We start from the raw sequence: 16,766 nt of genomic DNA, 5'->3' as shown, positions 1-16,766 counted from the left end.
GAGCGGAACCTGACTTTTAAAGAGAACCCGGATTATTTTGAAACCGTAACCCGGCGTTTGGAACCGGAACACGGAGTTTTTTAAACGTAACACTGAGTTTGGAACTGGAACCGGAACCCGGAGTTTGGAACGGGAAACCAGAGTTTGGAACCGGAACCCGGAGTTTGGACCGGGAACCCAGAGTTTGGAACCGCAAGCCGAAGTGTTGTAACCGGAAACCGGAGTTTGGAACCGGAACCCTGTGTTTTGGAAGGGAACCCGGAGTTTTGGAACCGGAACCCGGAGTTTGGAAAAGGAACCCAGAGTTTTGGCACCGGAACTTTGAACCAGGAGTTTTTCAACCGGAACCCGGTGTTTGGGAATCGGAACCCGGAGTTTGGGAAGCGGAACCCGGAGTTTTGGAGCGGAACCTTGAGTTGTAACGAGAACCCGGAGTATTTTGAAACCGTAACCCGTATTTTGGATCCGGATCCCGGAGTTTTTAAACGCATCCCGGAGTTCAGAACGGGAACCCGGAATTTGAAACAGAAAGCCGGAGTTTTGGAACCGGAAGCCGGAGTTTGGAACAGGAAGCCAGACTTTCCGAACCGGATTCCAGAGTTTAGGAACCGGAACTTTGAACCAGGAGTTTTTCAACTGGGACCCGGAGTTTGGGAATCGGAAACCGGAGTTTGTGAACCGGAATCCGGAGTTTTGGGACCGGAACCCGGAGTTTTAACGGGAACCCGGGGTATTTTGGAACCGTAACCCGGCGTTTTGCAATCGGAACATGGAGCTTAGCAACCCGAACTTTGAACCAAGAGTTTTTGAACCGGAACCCGGAGATTGGTACCCGGAGTTTGGGAGCCGGAACCCGGGGTCTGGGAACCGGTACCCGGAGTTCTGGGACCGGAACCTGGAGTTTTAACGAGAACACGGATTTTCTTGAAATGGGAACCTGGAGTTTGGTAACAATACCCAGCAGTTTGGAATCGCAAACCGAGGTTTGGAATCGCAACCCTGAGTTTGGAAACGGAACCCGGAGTTTGGGAACCACAATGGTTTCAAAATTATCCAGAATTCAAACAAGTACAAAATTTTTCAAAAATTAAAAAAAAACAATAAATTCGCACGAATTCGAAGACAATTAAAGAATTTAAAAATTTTTAAAATTTTGACTCCCGTACGAATTTTTCGGATTCGTACCAATTGATATATTTTTTATTTTGAAAATTTTGGGAGTTTGAAAATTTGTTTAAACGTAGGAATTTTTGAAATTCGTACGAATTTTTTATTCGTAAGAATTCGTAACGAACTTTTCTTATGAATTTTTGTATTTTCCAAATTTTGGAATTTTCAACCCGTACGAATTTTTTATTTCGTACCAATTTTCTAATTTTTTAGTTTTGACAATTTTTCAATTTGGAACAATTTTGAATCCGTACGAATTTTCTAATTTGTTTAATTTTGAAAATTTTTGAACTTTGAAAAATATTGAAGCCGTACGAATTTTTTCGAATTCCTACGAATTTTGTGTAATTTTTTTAATTTTGAATACGTACGAATTTTCGATTTCGCACGAATTTTCTAATTTTTTTAATTTGGAAAAATTTTGAACCCGTACGAATTTTTCGAATTCATACTATTTGTATTTGTAAATTTTGAGAATTTGGGCATTGGTACCCGACATTTCGGAAGAGTAACAGCTTTGGGACCGAAGCCCGCAGTTTGGAACTAGAACCCGGAATTTGGGTATTTGTACCCGGAGTTTGGAACCAAAACCCAGAGTTTTGGAAATGCAACACGGACTTTAGCAACGCGATCCCGGAACTTTGGAACCACTAGTTTTTGAACCGGAACCCGGAGCTTGGGAATTGGTACCCAGAGTTTGGGCAGAGTAACCCAAAATTTTGGGACCGAAACCCGGAGTTTTGGAAACTCAACCCGTAGCCTTGGAACTGGGAGTTTTTGAACCGGAACCCGGAGTTTGGAACCGGAACCTGGAGTTTGAAAACATGAGTTTTTGAACCGGAACCCGGTGTTTTGGGACAGGACCCGGAGTTTGGGAAACGGTAACGGGTGTTTTGATCCGAACCCGGATTTTGCAACCGTAACCCGGAATTTAGAGTTTGGAACCGGAACCCGGAGTTTTGGAAACGGAACACTGAGTTTTGGAACCGGAACCCGGAGTTTTGGAGACGGAACTCTGGGCGTTGGAAACTGATTTGATCCAGAACGGGAGTTTGGGAAAGAAACACCGTGTTTTGGAACCGGAACCCGTAGTTTCTTGGGACCGGAACCCGGAATGTGGAACGGAAACCCGGAGTTTGGAACCGGAAGCCGGAATTTCGAAACGGAACCCTTAGTTTTGAAAAGGGAACCCGGAGTTTTGTAACTGGAACTCGAAGTTTTGTAACCAGAACCCGGAGTTTAGGAACCGCAACTTTGAACCGGGAGTTTTTCAACCGGAACCCGGAGTTTGGGAATCGGAACCCAGTGTTGGGAGAACCCGGAGTTTGAACGAGAACACGGAGTAGTTTGAAACCGTTACCTGGCGTTTTGAACCGGAACCCGGAGTTTTGGAAACGTAACCCGGAGTTTGGGAACGGAAGCCGGAGTTTTGTAACCGGAACGCGGAGTTTGTAACCGGAACCTTGTGCTTTGGAAACGGAACCCGTAGTTTTGGAAAAGTAACCCGGAGTTTTGTAATCGAAACCCTCAGTTTTTATATGGAACCCGGAGTTTAGGAACCGGAAATTTGAACCAGGAGTTTTTCAACCGGAATCCGGAGTTCTAATTTTTTATTTTTCAAAAATTTTTAATTTGACAAATTTTAAACCAAAAAAATTCGTACGAAGTTTATAATCGTACGAATTTTAGAATTTTTATTTTTGAAAAATTTGAACTTGAAAAATATTGAATTCGTACGAATTGTTCGAATGCGTACGAATGTTTGGTTTCGTACGAATTTTTTAATTTTGAAAAAATTTTAACCGTACGAATTTTTTAATTCGTACGATTTTTTCAATTTTGAAAATTTATTTTTCAAAGATATTTAACCCGTACGAATTTGTTATTCGTACTAATTTTTTGTACGAATTTTTTGGGATTTTGAAAAATTTTGAACCCGTACGATTTTTTTCAAATTCGTACGAATTTTGCAATTTTTCTTTTTTTGCAAATTTCTGAAATTTGAAAAAGATTGGATTCGTACGAATTTTTTGTAAGTTTGGAATTTTGAATTCGTACGAATTTTTTTTTATTTCGTACGAATATACAAATTTTATATTTTGAAATTTTTGGGAATTCGTACGAATTTTAGAATTGGTACGAATTTTTCCCTACCAACTTTTCTATTTGTAAATTTTGGAATTTTGAAAAATTGTGAACCCGTAGGGATTTTTCGAATTCGTACGAATTTTTTTAATCGTAACTATTTCTTTAATTTTTTAATTATGATTTTAAAAACGTGTACTTGAACCGGAACACGGAGTGTGGGAATTGGTACCCGGAATTTGCAACCGGAACTCTGAGTTTTTGAAACACAATCTGGAGGTTTGGAACCGGAACCAGGAATTTGGAACAGGAAGCCGGAGTTTTAGAACCTGAACCCGGAGTTTGGGAATCCAAATCGAGTGTGGAACCGGAACCCGGAGTTTTGGAAACGGAACCGGGAGTGGAACGGGAAACCTGACTTTTGGAAAGAGAACCCGGAGTTTTGGGAGCGGATCCCGGAGTTTTAACGAGAACCCGGAGTATTTTTAAAACGTAATCGGGTGTTTTGGAAACGTAACCCGGAGTTTTGATCCGGAAGCCGAAGTTTTGGAACCGGAACCGGAAGTTTGGAACGGGAACCCGGAGTTTGGAATCGGAAGCCGGAGGTTTGCAACCGGAACCCGGAGTTTAGAAACGAAACCCTGAGTTTTGGGAAAACGAACCCGGAGTTTTGAAACCGGAACCCGGAGTTTAGGAACCGAATCTTTGAACCATTTTTAAAACAAAACCCGGAATTTGGGAATCAGAACCCGGAGTTTGGGAACCGGAACCCGGAGTTTTGGGAGAGGATCCCGGAGTTTGAACGAGAAAACGGAGTATTTTGAAACCGTGACCCGGCGTATGGAAACGGAACCCGTAGTTTTGGAAAAGTAACCCGGAGTTGGGAACCGGAAGCCGGAGTTTTTGAACCGAAACACGGAGTCTGGAACGGTAACCCGGAGTTTGGAACCGGAACCCTGAGTTTCGGAAAGGTAACCCGGAATTTTTGGAATCGGAACCCGAAGTTTTGTAACCGGAACCCGGAGTTTAGGTAGCGGAACTTTGAACCAGTTTTTCAACCGCAAACCGGAGTTTGGGATCCGGAACGCTGAGTTTTGGGAGCGGAACCCGCAGTAGTTTGAAACCGTAACCCGAAGTTTGTAACCGGAACCCGGAGTTTTGGATGCGTAACCCGGAGTATCGAACCGGAAGCCATTGGTTTGGAACCGGAACACGGAGTTTGGAATGGGAACCCTGACTTTTGGAACCGGAACCCAGAGTTTAGGAACCGGAACTTTGAACCAGGAGTTCTTCAACCGGAACCCGGAGTTTGGGAATCGGAACCCGGAGTTTGGCAACCAGAACCCTGACTTCAGGGAGCGGAACCGGAGTTTTAACGAGAACCCAGAGTATTTGGAACCGTAACCCGGCGTTTGGAACCGGAACCCGGAGTTTCAGAACCGGAACCCGGAATTTAGGAACCGGAACTTTGAACCAGTTTTTCAAACTGAACCCGGAGTTTGGGAATCGGAACAAGGAGTTTGGGAACCGGAACGCGGAGTTTTGGGAGAGGAACCCGGAGTTTGAACGAGAACACGGAGTATTTTGAAACCGTGACCTGGTGTTTCGAATCGGATCCCGGAGTTATTGAAACGTAACCCGGAGTTTAGAACCGGAAGCCGGAGTTTTGGAACTGAAACCCAGAGTTTGGAACGGGAACGCGGAGCTTGAAACCGGAACCGAGTTTTGGAAAGGTAACCCAGAGTTTTGGAATCGGAACCCGGAGTTTAGGAACCGCAACTTTGAACCAGGTTTTCAACGGGAACCTGGAGTTTGTGAATCGGAACCCGGTGTTTGGGAAATGGAAGGCTGAGTCTTGGGAGTGGAACCCGGATTTTTAACGAGAACCCGGAGTATTTTGAAACCGTAACCCGGCGTTTGTAACCGGAACCCGGAGTTTTGGAAGCGTAACCCGGAGTTTCCAACCGGAATCCGTTGTTATGGAACCGGAACACTGAGGTTTTCAACCGGAGCCCGGAGATTAGGAACCGGAACTTTGAACCAGGAGTTTTTCAACCGGAACCCGGAGTTAGGGAATCGGAATCCGGAGTTTGGCAACCGGAACCCGGAGTTTTGGGAGCGGAACCCGGAGTTTTAACGAGAACCCTGAGTATTTTGAAACCGTAACCCGGCGTTTGGAACCGCAAGCTTGAGTTTTAGAAACGTAACACGGAGTTTGGAACTGGAACCTGGAGTTTGGAACGGGAAACCGGAGTTTGGGACCGGATCCCGGAGTTTGGAACCGGAACCCAGAGCTTGGAACCGGAAGCCGGAGTTTAGTGACCGGAACCCGGAATTTAGTAACCGGAACCCGGAGTTTAGGAACCGCAACTTTGAACCAGGAGGTTTTCAACCGGAACCTGGAGTTTGGGAATCTGAACCCGGAGTTTGGGAAATGGAACGCTGAGTTTTGGGAGTGGAACCCGGATTTTTAACGAGAACCCGGAGTATTTTGAAACCGTAACCCGGCGTTTGTAATCGGAACCCGGAGTTTTGGAAGCGTAACCCAGAGTTTCGAACTGGAATCCGTTGTTTTGGAACCGGAACACTGAGGTTTTCAACCGGAGCCCGGAGATTAGGAACCGGAACTTTGAACCAGGAGTTTTTCAACCGGAACCCGGAGTTAGGGAATCGGAATCCGGAGCTTGGCAACCGGAACCCGGAGTTTTGGGAGCGGAACCCGGAGTTTTAACGAGAACCCAGAGTATTTTGAAACCGTAACCCGGCGTTTGGAACCGCAAGCTTGAGTTTTAGAAACGTAACACGGAGTTTGGAACTGGAACCTGGAGTTTGGAACTGGAAACCGGAGTTTGGGACAGGATCCCGGAGTTTGGAACCGGAACCCAGAGCTTGGAACCGGAAGCCGGAGTTTAGTAACCGTAACCCGGAGTTTGGAACCGGATCCCTGAGTTTTGGAAGGGAACACGTAGTTTTGGAACCGGAACCCGGAGTTTAGGAACCGGAACTTTGAACCAGTTTTTCAAACGGAACCCGGAGTTTGGGAATCGGAACAAAGAGTTTGGGAACCAGAACCCGGAGTTTTGGGAGAGGAACCCGTAGTTTGAACGAGAAGACGGAGTATTTTGAAACCGCGACCCGGCGTTTGGAACCTGAAACCGAAGTTATGGAAACGTAACCCGGAGTTTGGAACCGGACGCTGAAGTTTTGGAACCGAAACCCGTGGTCTGGAACGGGAACCCGGAGTTTGGAACCGGAACCCTGAGTTTTGGAAAGGTAATCAGGAGTTTTGGAATCGGAACCCTGAGTTTTTTAACCGGAACCCGGGGTTTAGGAACCGGAACTTTGAACCAGGATTTTTCAACCGGAACCCGGAGTTTGGGAATCGTAACTCGGAGTTTGGGAACCGAAACGCTGTTTTGGGAGCGGAACGCGGAGTTTGAACGAGAACACGGAGTATCTTGAAACCGCGACCTGGCGTTTGGAACCGGAACCCGGAGTTTTGGAAACGTAACCCGGAGTTTGCAACAGGAAGCCGCAGTTTTGGAACCGAAACCAGAAGTCTGGAACGGGAACCAGGAATTTGGAACCGGAACCCTGAGTTTTGGCAAGGTAACCAGAAGTTTTGTAACTGGAACCCGGAGTTTAAGAACCAGAACTTTGAACCAGGAGCTTTTCAACTGGAACCCGGAGTTTGCGCTACCGGAACGCTGAGTTTTGGGAGGGGAACCCGCAGTATTTTGAAATCGTACCACGGCGTTTGTAACCGGAACCCGGAGATTTGGAAGCGTAACCCGGAGTTTCGAACCGGAAGTCGTTGTGTTGGAACCGGAAGCCGTTGTGTTGGAACCGGAAGCCGTTGTGTTGGAACTGGAACCCGGAGTTTGGAACCGGAACCCTCAGATTTGCAACCCGAACCCGGAGATTAGGAACCCGAACTTTGAACCAGTTCTTTCACCGGAACCCGGAGTTTGGGAATCGGAACCCTGAGTTTGGCAACCAGAACCCGGAGTTTTGGGAGCGGAACCCGGAGTTTTAACGAGAACGCGGAGTATTTGGAACCATAATCCGGCGTTTGGAAACGGAACCCGGAATTTTTGAAACGTAACACGGAGTTTGGAACTGGAACCTGGTTTTTTGGAAACGGAACCCGGAGTTTGGAACCGGAACTCGGAGTTTGGAACGGGAACCCGGAGTTTTGGAACCGCAACCCGAAGTTTTAGAACCGGAACGCGGAGTTTGGAACAGGAAGCTAGAGTTTTGCAACCGGAACTTTGAACCAGGAGTTCTTCAACCGGAACCCGGTGTTTGGGAATCGGAACACGGGGTTTTATAACCGGAAACCTGAGTTTTGGAAAGGGAACCCGGAGTTTTGGAACCGGAACCCGGAGATTAGGAATCGGAAATTTGAACTAGGAGTTTTTCAACCGGAACCGGGAGTTCTAATTTTTTAATTTTGAAAAAATTTGAACCCGTGCGATTTTTTTCAAATCCGTACGAATTTTAGAATCGTACGAATTTTAGAATTTTTTATTTTTGCAGATTTTTTAATTTGAAAAATATCGAATTCGTACGAGTTTTTTTGTAAATTTAGGAGTTTTTAATCCGTACGAGTTTTTGGTTTCGTATTACTATTTTTTTTTAATTTTCAAAATTTTTTAATTCGAAAGACTCTTGAACGCGTACGAATATTTCAATTCGTACGGTTTCTTTAAGTTTGAAAATTTTAATTTTCAAAAATATTGAACCCATAAGAATTTTTTATTCGTAGGAATTTTTGGTACGAATTTTTTGTATTTGTTAATTTTGGACTTTTGAAAAATTTTGAACCCGTACGAATTTTTTCGAGTTCGTACAAATTTTACAATTTTTTATTTTTGCAAATTTCTGAATTTGGAAAAATATTGGATTCGTACGAATTTTTCTCTAAATTTTGGAATTTGATCCCGTACGAATTTTTTATTTCGTACGAATTTTCGAATTTTGAAAATTTCTTAATTTTGAAATATTTTGAACCCGTACGAATTCTTTCCAAAGAATTTTTTGAATGAGTACATATTAAAAAATATTGAATCAGTACGAATTTTACGCTTCTGTACGAAAATTTTTCATACCAACTTTTCTATTTGCAAATTTTGCAATTTTGAAAAATTCTGAACCGGAACACGGAGTTTGGTAATTGGTACCCGGAATTTGTAACCGGTACTCTTAGTTTTGGAAACAGAATCCGGAGTTTTGGAACCGGAACTCGGAATTTGGAAAAGGAAGCCGGAGTTTTAGAACCGGAACCCGGAGTTTGGAACGGGAAACCTGTGTTTTGGAAAGGGACCACGGAGTTTTGCAACCGGAACCCGAAATTTTAAAACCGGAACCCGGAGTTTTGTAACCGATACCCGGAGTATAGGAACCGGAACTTTGAACCAGTTTTTCACCCGGATCCCGTAGTTTGGGAATCGGAGCCCGGAGTTTGGCAACCAGCACCCGGAGTTTTGGGAGCAGAACCCGGAGTATTTTGAAACCTTAACCCGGAGGTTTGGAAACGTAACCCGGAGTTTGGATCCGGAACCCGAAGTTTTGGAACCGGAACCTAGAGTTTTGAACTGGAACCCGGAGCTTGAAACCGGAATCCGGAGTTTTGTAACTGGAACCCGTAGTTTAGAGACGGAACCCTGAGTTTTGGAAAGGGAACCCAGAGTTTTGGAACCGGAACCCGGGGTTTAGGAACCGGAACTTTGAACCAGGAGTTTTTCAAACGGAACCCGGAGTTTGGGAATCGGAACCCGGAGGTTGGGAACCGGAACATGCAGTTTTGGGAGAGGAACCCGGAGTTTGAACGAGAACACGGAGTATTTTGAAACCGTGACCCGGCGTTTGGAACCGGAAACCGGAGTTATGGAAACCTTACCCGGAGTCTGGAACGGGAACCCGGAGTTTGGAACCGGAACCCTGAGTTTTGGAAAGGTAACCAGGTGTTTTGGAAATCGGAACCCTGAGTTTTGTAACCGGAACCCGGAGTTTAGGAACCGGAACTTTGAACCAGGAGTTTTTCAACCGGAAGCCGGAGTTTGGGAACCGGAACGCTGAGTTTTGGGAGCGGAACGCGGATTTTTAACGAGAACAGAGAGTATTTTGAAACCGTAATCCGGCGTTTGTAAGCGGAACCCGGAGTTTTGGAAGCGTAACCCGGATTTTGGAACCGGAACACTGAGGTTTTGAACCGGAGCCCGGAGATTAGGAACCGGAACTGTGAACCAGGAGTTTTTCAACCGGAACCCGGAGTTTGGCAACCGGAACCCGGAGTTTTGGGAGCGGAACCCGGACTTTTAACGACAACCCGGAGTATTTTGAAACCGTAACCCGGCGCTTGGAAACGGAACCCGGAGATTTTGAAACGTAACACGGAGTTTGGAACTGGAACCTGGAGTTTTGGAACCGGTACCCGGAGTTTGGAACGTGAAACCAGAGTTTGGAACCGGAACCCGGAGTTTGGACCGGGAACCCAGAGTTTGGAACTGGAAGCCGGAGTGTTGTAACAGGAACCCGGAGTTTGGAACCGGAACCCGGAGTTTTGGAACCGGAACCCGGAGTTTGGAAAAGGAACCCAGAGTTTTGGCACCGGAACTTTGAACCAGGAGTTTTTCAATCGGAATCCGGTGTTTGGGGATCGGAAACCGGAGTTTGGGAACCGGAACCCGGAGTTTTGGAGCGGAACCTTGAGTTTTAACGGGAACCCGGAGTATTTTGAGACCGTAACCCGCCTTTGGAACCGGAATCCGGAGTTTTTGAAACGGATCCCTGAGTTTAGAACGAACCCGGAATTTGAAACAGAAAGCCGGAGTTTTGGAACCGGAACCCGGAGTTTGCAACAGGAAGCCAGAATTTCCAAACCGGATTCCGGAGTTTAGGAATCGGAACTTTGAACCAGGAGTTTTTGAACTGGAACCCGGAGTTTGGGAATCGGAACACGGAGTTTGTGAACCGGAATCCGGAGTTTTGGGAGCGGAACCCGGAGATTTAACGGGAACCCAGAGTATTTTGAAACCGTAACCCGGCGTTTGGAACCTGAACCCGGAATTTTGGAATCGGAACATGGAGCTTAGGAACCGGAACTTTGAACCAAGAGTTTTTGAACCGGAACCCGGAGATTGGGGATTGGTACCCGGAGTTTGGGAGCCTGAACCTGGGGTCTGGGAACCGGAACCCGGAGTTCTGGTACCGGAACCTGGAGTTTTAACGAGAACACGGATTTTCTTGAAATGGGAACCCGGAGTTTGGTAACAATAACCCGGAGTTTGGAATCGCAAACCAGAGTTTGGAATCGCAACCCTGAGTTTGGAAACGGAACCCGGAGTTTGGGAACCGCAACGGTTTCAAAATCATCCAGAATTCAAACAAGTACAAAATTTTTCAAAATTAAAAAAATAATAAATTCGCACGAATTCGAAGACAAAGAATTTTAAAATTTTCAAAATTTTGACCCCAGTACGAATATTTCGGATTCGTACCAATTTATATATTTTTTTATTTTGAAAATTTTGGGAGTTTGAAAATTTTTTTAAACGTAGGAATTTTTGGAATTCGTGCGAAATTTTTATTCGTAAGAATTCGTACGAACATTTACGAATTTTTTTGTATTTTCTAAATTTTGGAATTTTGAACCCGTACGAATTTTTTATTTCGTACCAATTTTGTAATTTTTTAATTTTGAAAATTTTTGAATTTGGAACAAATTTGAACCCGTACGAATTTTAGAAATCGTACGAATTTTTTAATTTTTTTAATTTTGAAAATTTTTGAATTTTGAACAATATTGAACCCGTACGAATTTTTTCGAATTCGTACGAATTTTTTGTAAATTTTGGAATTTTGAATCCGTACGAATTTTCGATTTCTCACGAATTTTATAATTTTTTAATTTGGAAAAAATTTGAACCCGTACGAATTATTGAATTCGTACGATTTTTATTTTTCTAATTTTGAAAATTTTTTAATTTTGAAAAATATTGATCCCGTACCAATTTTTCGAATTCGTACGAATTTTTTGTATTTGTAAATTTTGGAATTTTGAAAAATTGGTCATTGGTACCCGAAATTTGGGAAGAGTAACAGCTTTGGGACCGAAGCCCGCAGTTTGGAACCAGAACCCGGAGTTTGGGTATTTGTACCCGGAGTTCGGAACCAAAACCCGGAGTTTTGGAAATGGAACCCGTAGTTTTGGGACCGGAACCCGGACTTTAGGAACGCGATCCCGGAACTTTGGAACCAGTAGTTTTTGAACCGGAACCCGGAGCTTGGGAATTGGTACCCAGAGTTTGGGAAGAGTAACCCAAAGTTTTGGGACCGAAACCCGGAGTTTTGGAACCTCAACCCGGAGCCTTGGAACTGGGAGTTTTTGAACCGGAACCCGGAGTTTGGAACCGGAACCTGGAGTTTGGATACATGAGTTTTTGAACCGGAACCCGGAGTTTTGGGACAGGAACTTGGAGTTTTAACGAGAACCCGGAGTATTTTTTAAATCGAAACCCCAGAGTTTTGAACCGGTACCCGGAGTTTGGGAAACGGTAACCGGTGTTTTGATCCGAACCCGGAATTTGGAACCGTAACCCGGAATTTAGAGTTTGGAACCGGAACCCGGAGTTTTGGAAACGGAACACTGAGTTTTGGAACCGGAACCCGTTGGAACCAGATTTGAACCAGAACGGGAGTTTGGGAAAGAAACCCCGTGTTTTGGAACCGGAACCCGGAGTTTCCTGGGACCGGAAACCGGAGTTTTGGAGCGGGATCCAGAAGTTTAGGAGCCGGAACCTGGAATTTTTGAACCGGAACCCGGAATTTTGGAAGCGGAACCCAGAGTTTCAGAACCGGAACCGAGTTTTAAACTGGGACCCGGAGTTTTGGAACCGGAACCCGGAGTTTTGGAACTGAGATACGGAGTTTAGGAGCCGGAACCCGGAATGTATTAAACGCTACACGGAGTTTTGGAATTTGAACCCGGATTTTGGGTCACGGGACCCGGAGTTTCGTAACGGGACCCGGAATTTTGCAACCGGAACCCGGAATTTGGGAACGGGATCCAGGAGTTTGATATTCGGAACCCGAGGTTTGGGAAATGTTACCCCTAGTTTTTGAACCGGAACCCCTGACTTTTGGAACCGTAACCCGGAGTTTTGAAATGGACCCCGGAGTTTTGGGATCGCGACCTGGAGTTTTGGACCTGGAACCCAGAGTTTTGGACTTGGAACCCAGAGATTTTGGAACCGGAACCCGGAGTTTAGGAAGGGCAGAGGCCAGAGGGCATGAGAGCATGAGTGCAGAGAGCAGAGGATATCAGGGCACGAGGGCATGAGGGCAGAGGGCATGTAGGCAGAGGGCATAGGACATCAGGGCACGAGGGCATATGAGGGCAGAGGGCATTAGAGCAATAGCGCAGTGGGCATGAGGGCAGAGGGCATGAGAGGAAGAGGGCATCGGGGCAAGAGGGCAGAGGGCATGAGGACAAAAGGGCAGAGAGGAGAGGATATTTTCATAACTCTGTAATTTATGAAACAGTTATATTACCGGTTGTTCTGCATGATACTGTACGAGTATAACATACCTTTCAACCATCCAGATACTTTCAAGTTCCAGCCAAATGTTCCCTGAATGTTCAGTAGTTACTTAAGAGGTGAGTATGATGGAGGAATGCGGACTTCTTAATTACAATGTATTTGCAGATGTGTTTCAATATTAAGCAATCACTATGATTGATCGTCAATCAGCTTCATTCATATTGTTTGCTATTAATATACTCGTACAACAAGAACAAATAACATTTCAAATTGTAAGATTCTGTCTATTATTATGCTGAAGTCATTGGAGTCTAATGAAAAAAAAAATGTAACAATTTACATACCATATTGCAGCCATGGACATTAGTGCCTCATTTGAAGATTGGTGGCTCAACAGCCTTGGCAGTGCTCATCGCGCTGTGTGACATAAGCACCTTACTCCTCTTCCCCTCTTCATAGATGTGCGCAAACCATATGTTCAGTATTAGTGGTGGAATCCTGGCTTATCAAATTAGTATGTATTTGCTGAAAGTGACTCTCATGTGGGAAGACGTTCTTTTGCTGTTCAGAAGGGGAGAACGTAGCGTGTTCAGCCCGAAAATCCTAGTTCCAAGTTTGCCTGCGTTAATTACATGATACATATTTTACGTAATTTACGTCGTGTCGGAAAACTAATTTTTACACGATTTTGTACGCGGCGTAATAAATTATTTTCATGGAAAAATTAATAAAATGCCATCACAATACAATTGGAAATCATTTATTTAAAATAGTTTCATTTATAATCACAGAAATGAAAATAATCTGAGTGCTGAAATGTAAAGTACAGTTCCCCAAAAAAGAATGAGATGACTCTTGGTGATGTGAAAGTCTTAGTTCTATAGTGCGGTTCACATGATATCGACGAAGTCATGCAGGAAGACATCTGGTCCTATTCCAAAGTACACACTAGTCAGAATGCTATCAGTTAACTGTTCATTTCTGGTACATGTTCCTGATTACATCCGCGATTTTCTATCTTTTATGAAAGTATGGAAAGAACCGTGTGATAAAAAATCAATTACGAAAGGGAGATAATAATGTTGTTATGAAATAACAAGGACCACGAGAAAGATAAAAAAAACTACGAAAAGAACAAAGACAAGGACCACAATAAGATCAGTACAAGAACCAGGACCTTGATATGGACTATGAGAAATACAACAAGGGCCACTGTAAGGACCACGGCAAAGACAGCAATGGTTATTATAAGGACCATGACAAGAACAAAGACAAAGACCAGGACAACAAGGAACACAATAAGAAGTGTGATATGGACCACAAGCACCACAATAATAATCAAATAAGGAACACAATACGGACAGCAGGGACCACGATCAGGATCACATGGATCACAAGGATCACGATAAGGACCACGACGTGTACCATAAGGACCATTATATGGATTACAACAAAAACCAGAAAAGGACCACGACAATAACGAAGACCACGGTAAGGATCACAACAAAGATAACGAAATTAATTCCAGTATTAAGATCTAAAGTGTTTGATACCAATATTACGACCACGACAAAGGCAACAAATACCACAAGGACCATGATAAAGACAAGAAGGACGATAAGGATTACTGCACTAAACAGGGCCATGATATGCATCAGGATAAAGACAAGGACCACGATAAGGAACATAACAAAGACAAGGACCACTATACGGACCAAGAAAAGAAAAAAAGATGAGGACAATGATAAGGATCACAAGGGCGCGGACAACGATCACGATAACGACGACATGGATTAAAAAGACTACGAAAGCATCATGGTAAAGACGACTAAGATAGCGAGGAACTCAACAAGAAAACAAAGACAAGAACAACGAAAAAGAACATGGTAAGGATCATGATATGCGCCATGATAAGCATCACAATAAGAACCACAAAAAGCAATGACATTGACTACAATAAGGATCACTACAAAGATTATGACAATGACCAGATAAGGACCACTTTAAGAAAAACAATGACCACCATAAGGATCACGATAAGAGCTGCAAGGACACTAGCAATGACTACTATAGGACCACTACAAGGACAATGATAATGACCATAATAAGTATCACGATAAGGGCCAGTAGAAGGACAATGAAAATGACCACAATAAGGCTCATGATAAAGACCACTACTAGGACAATGACAATGAACACAATAATAATTACTATAAGACCAGGACTACGATAAATACTATGAGAGAGACAAGAACCAAAAAATTGCCACGACAAAGACAACAATGACCATTATAAGGAAAACCACAAGGACGAAAGGAAAACGACAAGAATAACTATTAGGAACATAACATGGACAACAAGCACCACTATAAGGATCACATTGAGAATTACGGCATGGACACATACTATTAGTAACCTTTATTTAACAGGAGTGGTCAAAACATTGCGATGTTTTATAGTTTGTATAAATTACTGAACATAAACCTGACTGTCATAGATGTCATAGTTCGAATTGCATTATGGCCTGGGATTTTCGAAACGGAACTAGTTCTGAAACAACATAATAGGCTATTTTGGTTATTATTAAATTGTGTTCAATGCTTCCTGTTATTTCGAAATTGGTCTTTGGAACTAGTACGTTCTTGAAACTGGAAAACTCGGATCAGTTCCAGAAAGAGAACGACTTTTCTCACCACTAGGCTATAAAAATCTTAAAATCCTACTCCATACATTCCAGTCTTGAAATCGTGAATGATATTCTTCCTGAAGGAGACGACGACTGTTGAGACATAATACTTCTGTTCGACATTGGAGCTAGCTTCTACAAAGAGTCGCCACTGAATGAGAGACAGGGTTGCATAATGCCGAGGGTGAGGTAATGCTCGCTTGCCCTTCACTGATTTAAAGTTTTAAGGAATTGATTATTATTTATAAGGTTTGTGAATATTATTGAAAGTGAAATGAACGTAATGCAATTTATGTATTGTTTTATTATTTCTCCTCTATTCATTGAATATATAACAAATATCTAAACAAATATTGACAGTGGAATTAATGCATTTAATCTGAATTGGTTTCTTGGAGAGCCATTATTTGGGTCTATTATAAGAGAAATGTGATCCAATGGTAGGTTATCGACATAACAGACAAAACTTATTACTTAAAAAAAGAAGCAAATACACTTCTATGTATAAGAAAACTAGTCATTAGTTCATGACTTGAATAAATAAATAAATAAATAAATACACTTCCACGTATAGGGAAAACTAGTCACTGGTTCAAGCTTGTTTAATTCTCACACTGTCACTCTAGGCGTGTGGCTGAGGACTCAGGCTGTATGATGGCAGCTATGTTGATGCCAATCTGCGAGGTGCAGGGGACATCAATTTCAGGCAGTCCAAGAACGTATTACCATCTAGCCAAGAAGACAGCCTGCAAGCAATATCAATGTTCAGCTGGAAATGTGCAATATCTTCATGTTTCTAATGAACATGATTGGAAGAAAGAGAAGGTGAAAGAGACAGAAAAGAAGACAAAGACGGAGGTCAGGAAGTTGGAGGAAAAGAAGAGATAGAAAATATTAAGAACTAGAAAGTGAAAAAGTAGGAAATGGAGGAGAAAATTCACGGCAATGAAGAATGGAATGGTGAAGAGGAAAGAAGCACAAATGGGAGAAGTGAAGGAGAAGAAGGTGAAGTAAGAAGAGTAGGTGTTACGGAAAAGAGGGAGTACGGAAAATTGACAGATATAAATTATGTACGCAATCTATGACTACCTTAAAAGATATTACATCAACATCCATGTAACTGTAGTAGTAGAGCAAAGGTTGACAGTAGTGTTGTTGGTGCAGAACTACCTGTCTTTTCAATGTAGTGTAAGTCATAATCAGTTTTTTTCCCCCTTAATGTCTTTCCTTTTGTTAACTATGGGCAAAAAGCGCACTCTTTGATGATAGCGTAAGACAAT

General features: G+C 43.3%; 1 protein-coding gene across 3 annotated transcripts in view; it reads right to left on the bottom strand.

Moving 5' to 3' along the window:
• The window catches only part of LOC138706389 (uncharacterized), a 129,469-nt gene that overhangs the window by 25,943 nt on the left and 86,760 nt on the right, over nucleotides 1–16,766 (bottom strand). Inside the window, exon 4 of one of the 3 annotated variants that reach the window (XR_011333975.1) lies at nucleotides 15,756–16,232. The exons of 1 other annotated variant lie outside the window; for it this stretch is intronic. The gene's annotated coding sequence lies outside the window, so the exon portion shown is untranslated. Of the gene's footprint in view, nucleotides 1–15,755; nucleotides 16,233–16,766 lie in introns of those variants that run through there. One more of the 3 variants, XR_011333974.1, reaches the window with a different exon arrangement.

The sequence above is a fragment of the Periplaneta americana genome, chromosome 9 (genome assembly GCF_040183065.1).
Source record: "Periplaneta americana isolate PAMFEO1 chromosome 9, P.americana_PAMFEO1_priV1, whole genome shotgun sequence".
NCBI lineage: Eukaryota > Metazoa > Arthropoda > Insecta > Blattodea > Blattidae > Periplaneta > Periplaneta americana.
The sequence above is the reverse complement of the archived record's forward strand: the minus strand, read 5'-3'. Positions and strand labels throughout refer to the sequence as shown.